The sequence below is a fragment of the Dendrobium catenatum genome, unplaced genomic scaffold, assembly GCF_001605985.2.
Source record: "Dendrobium catenatum unplaced genomic scaffold, ASM160598v2 fragScaff_scaffold_414, whole genome shotgun sequence".
NCBI classification, from domain to species: domain Eukaryota; kingdom Viridiplantae; phylum Streptophyta; class Magnoliopsida; order Asparagales; family Orchidaceae; genus Dendrobium; species Dendrobium catenatum.
The window spans coordinates 1,971,748-1,985,206 of NW_021318876.1; positions in this window are offsets into that span (position 1 = coordinate 1,971,748).

Below are 13,459 nucleotides of genomic sequence, written 5' to 3' on the forward strand. Positions count from 1 at the left end.
ATATAAACTTATTACCTTTAATTTCCATAATTATATATCTTTTCATATTTTATAATAATTATACAATCAATGAAGGTTATAAATTTATTTAATAAAGAAATCTTATAGATTTCTATATCAAGATTAATATAGAATTAACAGATATTAAGATTGTGAGTGAATCAAATCATACAAGTAAATATTAATGGACCACTAACATACTCCTACGATAATATAAAGTCCTTCAAGTTGTATATCTTGGTCCATCTTAATCTCAATATTTGATTGAACTTGAGTTGTGCTATATAAATCTCATAAGTAATTATTATGCACATCATTACACTTGAAATACTTAGCACAAAAATTAGAACATCCAAGCATATGTTTGTTATCATCAAAATCTCTAAAATAAGTCATGAGGTAGATAATATCAACAATCTCCCCCTTTTTGTTAATGACAAACTTTTCTTAGGTATAATTATAACAAAGGTACAAATTAACATTTTATCATAACTTTTAAGCATTAGAAAAAATATATATGATAATTGAGAAATATTTTTTAATACTAATTTGCTAAAAAAAATAATTCTCCCCCTAAATATATGCATGTAAAATGAATTATGACCAACATATATAATTCTTCTCCCCCTTGACAACATCAAAAATAATAATTAAAAAAATTAAAAAAATTAAATGTTAGGATCTAACATACCAAGCATATGTCTTAACATGCAAAATCTCTCTTAAGTTAAAGGTTTTATAAAGATTTTAGCTATTTGAAAATTTGTGTTTATAAAATTTATATTCACATCACCTTTCTTAACATGATCTCTAATAAAATGGTGTCTAATCTCTATGTGTTTTGTTCATGAATGATACATAGGATTTTTTGTTAAACTTATAGCACCTGTATTATCATATTTAATGGGAATATTTTTAAATTTAATTCCAAAATCTTCTAATTGTTGCTTTAGCCATCAAGCTTGAGCAACATAACTACCTACGGTTATGTACTCTGCTTCAACAGTGGATAAAGCGATTGATTTTGGTTTCTAAAATACCAAGAAATAAGCAACGATCCTAAAAATAGATAGTTCCATATGTACTTTTTTTATCAACCTTATAACTAGTATAGTCTGCATCAGAATATGCTACTAAATTACATAATAAGAAATTTTTGGGATATCATAAACCTAACTTATGAGTTCCAATTAAATAGAAAAATATTTTCTTAACTGCTGTTAAATGTGATTCCTTAGGATTAGCTTGAAACCATGCACATAAATATACATCAAACATAATATCAGGCTGACTAGTTGTAAGATACAAAAGTGAACCTATCATACTCCTGTAAAGCTTTTGATCTATTGGTTTTCTTGATTCATCTAAATCAAGTCTAGTTGATGGGCTTATATGAGTTTTACTCAATATGAATTTCTTCATTTCAAAATTTTCTAATAATTCATTAATGTACTTGATTTGACATATGAATGTGCCAGACTCTAGTTATTTTACTTTAAGTCCTAAGAAAAATGTTAGTTCTCACATCATACTTATTTCAAATTCTTTTGACATTAATGTTGAAAACTCATGACATAAACTTTTATTTGTATTTTCAAATATTATATCATCAAAATAAATCTATATAATAATCAAATCATTCTAATATTTTTGATAAAATGAATTGTATCTACCTTACCTTTTCTAAAATTATAGTAAATTAAAAAATTATTTAACCTATCATACTAAGCACGTGGAGCCTATTTTAAACCATATAAAGCTTTCTTTAATTTATATATTTGATTAGGAAAATTAATGCTTTCAAAACCTGTAGGTTGTTCTACAAATATATCTTGATCAATATACCCATTCAAAAATACACTTTTAACAACCATTTAAAAAAGTTTAAAGTCCTTAAAACATTTATAATAAAACTTCATAAGTCATCTAGCTTATTTTTATAAACCCATTTAGTTCCAATTATATTTTGATAGTGAGGCCTTGTGACTAACTCCCAAACATCATTTATTATAAATTGGTTAAGTTTCACTTCCATAGCAATTATCCAAAAATTATGTTCTAAAGCTTCATCTATATTTATAGGTTCAATTTTTGATAGAAATGCAAAATAATCTACCTCATCCCTAAGGTTTCTCCTAGTCTTAACACTTTGGGAAGGATCACCAATTATTAATTATTTTGTATGATTTCTATTATACCTCCATTCTTTAGGCAATGAATCATCCTCCCTTTCTTCCAAATTTATTTTCTTTATATTTTTAATATCATCATCATTCAAATAATTTCTTATTAAATTTATAGGATTTTCATCAATAATTACATGAATGGATTCTTCAATAATAATTTTTCTCTTATTAAAAACTCTAAAATATTTTCCAAAAATTGAATATCCTAAGAATATACCATCATCTGACTTACCATCAAATTTATCTAAAGGATACTTATCATTATTTAAAATAAAACACTTACATCCAAAAATATATAAATGACTAATCTTAGGTTTCTTACCAAAAAATATTTCATAGGGGTCTTTTTAAGAATTGGTCTTAAATAAACTCTATTTGTAACATAACATGCACTGTTTATGTCCTCTGCCCAAAAATACTTTGGAAGTTTATATTCATCTAACATTAATCTTGCTAATTCCACCAAAGTATAATTCTTTCTTTCAACTACACCATTTTATTGAGGAGTCCTAGAAGATAAAAAATTATGTCTAATTCTATTTTCATCACAATAATTTTTAAATGATTTATTTTCAAATTCTACAACATGATCTTTTAGAATTTTATGGATCAAATAACCTTATTCTCTTTATATATACTTAGAAAATTTTCTAAAATCATAAAATGCATTTTTTTTATTTGCTAAAAATAATTTCCAAGCATATCTTGAATAATCATCTACAATAACAAATTCATAATTTATATTATTTAAACAAGTTGTGTTAATTTTCTTAAATAAGTCCATATGTAATAATTCTAAAGGTATACTTATAGAAATTATATTTTTACTCTTGAATGAACTTTTCATATGTTTACCATGAATGCATGCAACACATATAGAATCAAAATAAAAATTAATTTTTTTATAAACCAACTACTAAATTAAGTTTAGAAATTTTATTTAAAGTGTAGATATTGGCATGACATAGTCTTCTATGTCATAACCAAGCATCATTATTTGTATATTTCATGAAAAATAAATTCAAATTGATATCATTTGTATTCTCTAAATAAATTAAATAAATATTTTTTATGTCTATTTCCTATAAGAAAAATAGTTTCATTATTTCTAATAATGCAATGTGAAGTTAAAAAAAAAAAAAAATTTAAACCTTTATTGCATAATTGACTAATTGATATTAAGTTATATTTTAAACTAGAAACAAATATGATTTTTTCTAAAGTAATAGAGTTCTTACATATGGATCCAATGCCAATAATCTTTCTTTTTACATTATCTCTATATGTGACCTAAACCTCCATCACTTGAATCTAATGTAGAGAATTTTTCTTTATCGCCCATCATATGTCTTGAACATCTACTGTCCCAGTACCACATGCCTTCAATGATTTTACTTTGATGGCATTCCTACAAAAGAAAATCAAATGTTAACTTTTGGAACCCAAATATTTATGATTCCACATTCTAAATTAGTATGATATCTATTATGTATAATAGTTGAAGTGCTTGTATTTTTGGAACCCATACAAAAGATGATTGTTTAGCATTTTGTGATCTATGAGCATACCAATTAAATGAGATATGTCATTTTCTATCACAATAATTACACCAAATATTAGTATTTCATATATCTTTGCATGATGTCTTTGTGACATACAAGAAGAATTTTTGTTTGATGTAATACTTGATGGAAGTTTATAATAAACATGTGATTTCATGCATAAAGCTAATCTTGCTTTTAATAGAATATTCTCTCTTTCATATTTATAATCAAGTAAAAAATGATCTAATAAAGAATTATTATTTTTCAAATCATCACATTCATTTTTAAATCATTAAAATGCATATATACATTTTATGCTCTTTTTATAAAATATTAAATTTCCTTTTTAATTTTTTATACTCAATAACTAATTCATTAAAAGCTTCATCTAATTTTTCATATGATACATCATTACATACCTCTTGAGAATCATGATCCGATTCACCTCCTACCATAAGACAAATGTTCACCTCTTCATTTGATGAAATTGATTCATCTGAATCTGGGTGAGCCCATAGAGCTTTCTTTTTCTTCATGAAATGCTTCTATTCTTTCTTGTCACACTTTCTCTCCGCATCCATCTATCTCTTCTTTGAATCAATAAGATCTGGATAATCTCTTCTTATATGTCCAGGCTTTTTATAATGGTAACAAATAATCCCTTCTCCTGCAGGAAATGTTTTAGTTTGAAATTTATAATTTTTTAGATTTCTTATGCCTTTGATTTTTATTTCTTAGTAAGCTCACAAGTCTTCTTGAAAGCATGACCACCTCATCGTTATCTTCATTAGAGCTTAATGAACTTGGTTCATCATTATTATCAACCTGTAAGGCAATAGTTTTACCTTTCTCTTTCTCTTTCTCTTTCTTAGAAGAACCATCCAATTTATCCCTTTCAGCTATAATATGTTCATGTACTATCAATGAACCCAAAAGTTGATCAAGTGAATAAGTAGATAAATCTTTAGCCTCACTAATTGTAGTTACTTTAGCATCCCATTCTTTGGAAAGAAATCTAAGAATCTTATAGACTAAGTCTTGATTCTTATATATTCTTTCAAGATAATGGAATGTATTAATTATTTTCATAAATCTTGTATACATATCTTAAATAGATTCAGAATGAGACTACAAAATAATTCATATTTATGAACAAGTCTATTTCTGTGAGCATCTCTAACCTCACTAGTACCTTCATAAGTTATAATTAATTTGTCCCAAATTTCTTTTGTTGGATTTAACATGGAAATTTTAATGTAATCATCTAAAAAAGTGCACAATGCAAAGTAATACATGTCCTAGCATTTAACTCATCTAATTCCCTCTCTAATGCAGTACATTCATCAAAAGGTTTTTAAATTCTAATTCCATTAATTTCTTTATTGGGTGTATGATATTGGTGTGTAAGCATGTGCCACATACGAGAGTCTTGCATTCTTAAGAATGTACTAATTCTATTTTTCCAATAATCAAAAGGAACATTATCTAATAATGGTGGACAGAGAAGTGAACCCTTAGGAAAACCTTGTGCCATAATTTATATGTGGATCTACTTCAGGATGTTAAGCCAAAATAAAAAGTGCCAAGGCTTTGATACCAATTATTGGATCACTATGGCACCCCAAGAGGGGGGTGAATTTGGGTTTTTTTAATTTTTATTAAAAGAAGGAAATTAAAATGATTTTAAAACTATTTTGAAAAGAAAAAGAAAACACATAATTTTTATGAAATAGATAAAGAAAAATAAATGCAATAAAAGAAAATAAGATTCACAATATTTTTACGTGGTTCGGTCCAGTATTCAATCTGACCTACGCCCATGCTAGCAAACTCTTAGACTAGAATTCACTAATCTCAGGTTTATTTTACAAACCTCACTTATTTAAACTAAAGAAGTTCTTTACAACCTCAGTACTCACCTACACGGGTTAGTACAATCCAATTTAATTACAATAAAAACTTCACTAAATCAAATGGCTTAGATCAAGAAAATGAAAAATACAATTTGATGTACATAAAACAAGCTCAAATTATCTTGCAAAAAAATTCCCATAATATTTCGGGTGATCTTACAAATTAATTTTAATCATCTCACTACTTGCAAATGAAATATTAAATTTTTTCACTTTAAGATAGTTTTATATTTTAATAAAAATATGAATAATAATCTTAATAAAAATATTTTCATATTGATTTAAAATTTAACTCTTCAAATCAAAAATATAAATTAAATTTTAAATATAAATCTATGCCACATTAAAGAAAATAAAAATACTTGCTTTACTAACTTTATGGATTTAAAAGATATAATATAGAAAACTTAATATAACATTATCCACTAGTATTCCACCAAATAATAAATATTTTTAAGAAAAACATATATGGTGAAAGCTAAAGAACAATAAGTTAAGATATAGTGAAGGAAAACAAACTCAAGAACTCCAAGAGATATTACTCAGTTTTGTGTGTTAAAGCTTTCCAACCATGAATTCATCTCACAAATGAAAAGAACTCTTGGAATAAAAATTAAATTTTCTCCTCTCATGATTTAGCATGTAAAGAAGAAAGGAAGAATGGAAGAATTACTGGAGATTTCCTTTTTTTTAGCAGCCTTTACATGAAAAGGAAAAGAGGTATTCAAAAGGGAAAGGGTAAGTAAAATCAAATTTGAATAAAACTATTACTCTAATATTAATTTATCAACTAATAATATTATATTTGATCAAAAATTTATTTATATTAAAAATATATGAGATTCAAATGGTTATAAAATGGCTAGCCTTATGGGAAAGTCAAAAGTCTTCATATACATCCAAAATAAGGCAAAAACGGCCACCAGCAAATTATATTAAAATCCGGTAACATTTTGAAATTCATTATAAATTCAAATGAAATCCAAATGAACCATATAACCTTTTAATTTTTATCTACATAATCCAACAAATTGAATGCAATAAAAATTTAAACTACGTTTCTATCAAAATAATATAATATTCATTAAAAACAACTTATGCACATTTTTAATATTTAAGGATATATTAAATATTAATATAATAATATGATATAATTTATATAAAATTAATTATACCTCAATAAAGACATGTGACAAAAGTTAATTTAAAATAATTACGTAATAAAAGTATTATCAAATAAGCTTATTAACTTTAATATACCTAATTATATATCTTTTTATATTTGATAATAATTATGCAATCAAAGAAGGTTATAAAATTTATTTAATAAAAAATCTTATAAATTTCTATATCAAGATTAATATATAATTAATAAATATTTAGATTGTGAGCAAATCAAATCATGTAAATAAATATTAATAGACCACTAACATATTCCTACGATAATATAAAGTCCTTCAAGTTTTCCATCTCATCAAAATCTCTAAAAAAGGTCATCATGAGGTAGATAATATCAACACTTTCCAACTGAGCCAGTTCAATCCCTAGCACTCTAATGGCCAGGGACACTTTTCAAGCATCCCAGCTACATTTTTTTATACATCCTAGCCATCCCTCTTGGCTCTAATACCTGGAATAGGGCAAAAGGGATGGACTCCTTCAAGTTATCTCTGACTTCATTTATTCTCTAGAGCACTGATGATTTTATTTGACTTCCCTAGAGCTTCCTCCATGATTTCCTTACGCTTTCTTGGTGTTTGGAGCTTGCCGGCGACAGGTTTGATGAAGGACCAAAGCTTGGACCATTTCAATTATTGGAACTCCTTATAGAAGCTTCCTCCAAATTTGAAGTATTCTAAAATATTGTATAGGACATTTCCACGATGAAAAAGAGAATTTCTACACTCTCTAGGATCATTTGGGATGAGGTAGAACTCAAACCCTAAGCATTTATATAGGTTATTAAATGGCATCTTAATCAGGATATCAATGGGTTGGAAACCCTTCTCCATTTTGTATTAGAACCTACTCTACCACTATTTGAATTTTAGTGTTATTTATCTATTATTTTAAATGTAAGAAAGCAAAAATAATCCTAGGGTTTTCAGTCTGCACATGAGGAAGATGAAATCATGGCCTTTGGTTTATTCTATTTATTTTGAATGATCAAGATTTTATCGTCTCTAATGCTCATTTGACTGCATAGATCAAACATAACCATGGTGTATATCTTAGCCATTAGTTTCATTCTATATGTTATTAGAGGGCTTAGAACAGTGTCGAGCTGGTTAAGTGGCAGCATCAGCTGACAGTCGCCATCTGTGTGGTCCTAGCCCTAGCAGATGCGTGGAAAGTTATTACTTAGTGAGCGTCGTTGATTGACTGTATAATAAAATTTCTAAAATAAATTCAAAAAGTGAAAAAAAATTTCAAAAAATTAAAATAAATTCTTTTTAAATTCTTTTTTTAAGTTCTTGGATTCTATGGATTGAAAATGAAGTGTACTTTATTTTTAAAATAATTCAATATAATTTTGTTCACTATATTTTCTATTATTTCAATTATATAGTAAATATTATTTCATTTTTAAATAAAAATGTATAAAGAATTTTTGTCTAATTTTTGGCAGAGGTATAATAGGATTTATCCCTAACTTTCTATGCTTTTTCAAAGTTTATTTGATGCAATTCTTCTTAGTTTATGAATTTACAAAAATATTGGTCAAAGTTTGACCTAGATTTGTTAAAATTCATAACTAATACATCTCACATCCGATTCTCATGTATTAGTGCTCTGTAGATTCAGTGTGATGAGCACTTTTCAATAAAAATATAGTTAAGATCAGTTCATACATAGTTTGAGAATAAATTAACATTAATAGTATATGATTTATTATATGTTATTCTCAAAATGAGTATGTCATAGTTTTAAAGTTGAATGGAGAAATCATTGGAAATGTCCCTTGCATCTTCCAATGATTTCAATCCAATTCAATAAAAATATCTCCTTGTATTTAAATTTATAAGCTTATAGGTCATTATGTGACATATAAACTTAACAATTTGATGCAATCTTTCCATAGAGTATTAGGTCACTTTAATTTGTTATGATTTTTTGATGTGATTGTAATGTTTGTATCCAAGGGTTATAAAACCATGTTCTCAGTCCCTTACAACATAATGACACTTAGGAACAAAAATTGAGGATGTTTCTTAGCAAATTTAGTCAAATTTAGGATTCACTATACACATCCCTTCTGGGATGAAACATTAACATAGAAAATTTATGTAATATACCCCATGATCAAACTTATCCTATTCTGACATTAATTAATTTTCTAATGACCATTAAATTTAATTAAGCCAACCTTAAGGATTTAATCCCAATAACTCCTAATAATTAAAGTACAAATCTAAAGAATTCAAAATTAGATCCAATAAAACATAAATCAAATGTATAATCACCCAAAATTAAAAGTCAAATTTAAAACTCATTAAATTTCAATTAATACTTAATTATCCTTAATTAAACATAATTTAGTAAATTCATTAAAATTAAAATAAAATTCAAGAAATAAAAAAAATTCAGAATAAATATAAATAAAATTCAAAATTTTTAATTCAATTTAAATAATTTTTAATAAATTAAACTCAATTAATTAATAATTAATTATTTATTAAAAATTAATAAAATTAATAAAATGATATTAAAATTAAATTTAATAAAATTTTTGAATAAATTTTAATTATTATTCATTAATAAATCTTTATTAAATTATTTATTAATAATTAAATAATTATAAATAAATAAATTTAAAGTATTTAAAAATTAAGTAAAATCAAATAAAAATCACAAATTAATAATCAAATTAAAATAAAACTTTAATATAAATTTAATCTCTAATTCTTTAATAATTATTAATTAAGTCATTTTCCTTAATAAGTATTTATAAATAAATAAAATAAAAAATATTTAAAATTTCAAATAAATTAATTAAAAGTAAAATTTCTTAATTTAATTGAATATTAAATTTTGGAATAATTTTTTTTTATTTTAACTCATTAATACCTAAGTAAAATCAATTAAAGATTCAATAATTAATTAAAATTTATAAATATTATAATAAAAAGATAAAAATTTAAATTAAATTCTAATTCATTTAAAGTAAATTAATTTATTAATTTGATTGATTAAAAATAATTTTAATCATTTAAATTTGATGATTAATTTGAATTAAATAAATTTAGGTCATATGGTCTAATGCTTGATTCCTTTTGGAGGGCATTTGGACATTAATTTTTTAGGACCTTTAATGCATTTAAATAACAAAAAGATCTTCATATGTGTTGTGCATGATTCCTTTTAGGATGGTACTAACACCTTGAATTTTTAAGATCTTCAAACAATTAATGACACACCGGCTTTATGCAACCCATTTGATTCCATATGGAGGATATGTTGCATTCGATTTGCTATGTCCCTTTCTCTTTGGTGGCTCTTATATGTCCACCTATCTTGCATAGAGGATGTGTGTTCATTTTGGAAGCCTTAGAATTTATAAATTGGTAACTCCTTGTACTCTAGAAGTTATCAATCTATATGTTCTTTAAACTAAATCAATAACTCTAACCTCTAAAATTGGCATAATTCAAAAGTCAAATACACATCATTTAAACTTTAATTAAAATCCCTTTCAGACTTTAATGATAAACCTTAACAATACTTCCAATTTAAATAATAAACCCCTATAGGACATATAAAAGCCACACTACCACTTTTACACACTTAGATGGTTTGCTAGGATAACTAACTTTAGACTAAGCTAGGCTGGTGGATTATTATAATTTGGTTACGGGTTGTTACGAATCTATTTTCATGAAATATAATTTTGATGATAGCAAATACTTCTGTTTCTCTATGATTGTCTTGCCTATCAACATTTCACATCTATAAAATCAAACTATAATTTGAACCAATTCAAGATTGGGTAGACTAGGTCTGAGTCAATTTGTAAATTATTTCTTTTTCTTGATTCTATTGTAAATGATGTGGTTCCTGATGCTAAGTAACCATGCACACACACACTTAGAAAAATTTCTGACTATTTTTAGAGTTCCCTATTTTTGCTCATATCGTCCGGGATGATTCATAAATCATCCTAGACGATCAGATAAAAACAAAAATCCTAATTATGGCATCCTAGTTAAAGCAATCATCATTAAGTGCATAGTCCTGGATGATATTCATATAGGCCGAGACGATAGACTCAAATCAGAAAGAATCAGTCGCCAGATCTATTTAGATAGCTTTTATTTTTGGACATCATCTAGGACATCATGCTGGATGATGCAATATAATTTTGCCTAAATTAATCTGGTAATTAAAAAAAGAAATTAAGGTTTGATTGCTCGATCATATCATCCTGGACGATCGCAGGATCGATCGGGATGATCAGTTCAAAAACCTTAGTTGTTTCTAGTTGACCAAATATTGGCCAACTTCCTTTCAGGGCGATTTTCTAGATGATATTTGACTAATTGAACTAATCATACAGGATAATTTACTTTCGTATTGTATGATAGAAACAAATTTCCTTCTAATCGTCCCAAATCATCCTGGATGATTGAGATGAATTTGTACTGATCGTACAGGACGATCTCCATATCGTTCTGGGCGTAAAAGTTGGTTTGGTGTATTTAAGAGCCTTTTTGGAGCTATTTTATTTATGCTTTGTCAAGGCACTTGCAAAGTGTCTTTGGCAGCCATTGAAGCTTCATTTTTCTGGAGGAAACTTGAAGAGAGAACTTAAAAGGGGGAGAGAAAAGGGTGGAGTTTGAGAGAGGGAGAAGATCCTTGAAGGGGGTTTCAAGGGAGTGTGGAGGGGGTTTTACACGATTGTTCTGGCAAGCTCACACTTTAATACCATCAGATTCAATGGTTATATTGAGGGAACTTTTGGGAAGAAGAAGAACTCTTTGGTGTCAAAGAACCCGGCTACTCTGCCGCACTGGGGAAGGTGGAAGTGATTTATTAAGGGCTTCTCCACCTAGCTGTGGGGGCTAATGGAGAGACAAAGAGTTTAGTGTAATACTCGGAGGGTTCCTCTGAGGAGTGGAGGTACGTCAAGTTGGACTGAACCACTATAAATTTGGTGTGTTCTTTTCTTTATTATTTATGAACTTTAATTTTTTTGTGATTAACTGCTTTGGTGAAATCTCTAATTGATCTTTTTATTATTGATTTAATTCATTTATCCTACAAGACAATAAAAATTTTCTCTTTTATTTAAAGAAGTTTTTCACCCCCCCCTCTTTGTTAGCCTCGGGACAAGTTTATAAGGGCTTAACATCCCTAACAAACTTTTAAGTGGTATCAAGCGGGATTCAAAAAATCTAGTTTTTAAAAACTTTTGAATTTCGATCCATGGATAATTTTTGTAAACGCAATATTGTGAAAGATTATTCAATCACCCAACCAACTTTGTTTAAAAATATTACTTTTGATTTTTGGAAAATTTTATGTCAACTTTCTTGCAATCAATTAATTACCGAATATGACAAATAATTTTAACTAGTTATTATGTATCATCACGTATTAAAGATGGAATTAAAAATGATATTCCTTTTAATCAATGGAGTAGGGAAGAATAAATCAATGTCAATTGAATGCTAAATCAATAAACTATTTTTTTGTGCTTTAATTTCTGAAGATTGTATGTTTGTATCCACGTGCACTATTGACATGAAAATTTAGGATAAATTACACACTATATACGAAGGCACTAGTCAAATCAAGCAATCCAAGTTGAATACTTTAATGCATGATTATAAACTATTTTGCATGAAATCTTATGAGATGATCTTAGACATGTATACTAGGTTTATTCAAATTATGACATCATTACATGCTTTAGGTAAAGAATTTTCAAATTTTAAAAAGTTAATAATATTATACATTGTCTACTTGATAAGTTTGATGCCAAAGTTGAAGCTATTTGTGAATCAAAAAATTTGAATGAATATTCTATTGATAATTTGATTGGCTCACTCATTGCCTATGAGTAAAGTTTGGGATAAAGACTTTTAGAAGCAGGTGAAACGATAGTGCTAAATGCTTAAAATATGGAAAAAAAGTGGTTTAGTTGGTGATGAAAGCGATGACTCAAGCAAATTAAAAAGCTCACTAAAGCATAAACAAAAGTTGAATAAAGGTAAAAATAATAAAAATGTTAAGATTTCTTCTAACATTATTTGTTTTGGATGTAGAAAACCTAGATATATGAAAAACTAGTACAATAATTTGAGAACTCTTCCTATAAAAGAAAAAGGTAAAGCTAAGCAAATTATAAAAAGGATAAATAATGAAAAGCAAAAAATCTCCTTGGTAGACTTAACTTCTGAATCATCAGACCAAGAGCAAGATGATATTTAAACCCTTGTTTATATGTTTATTATTTGTGTATGCATTTTTTTTATTTTTTTTATATGTTTTCTTTGGGTTTATTCTTTTTTGTTCTTCTTTACTTTAAAATTTTAAATTTGTCTTTACTTTTCTTTTTGTTAAGTTCTCTCTGATCAACACACGTTCACTTTTCTAAAAATGAAAAACTTACCTCCTATTTTTCTTGAATTCTTATGTAAGTTATGGTTGACTTCTCTAAAAACAATCAAAGGAATGAAACTAATTATTTTGTCTCTCTATATTGTTTCTTAAAGAGGTTATTTTTCTTTTAATTTAAAACATTCATCATATTATAAATTGGATTTTGAAACTGAACTTTTTCTTCTCCCTACATTTTATCTATCGCATAGGGAAC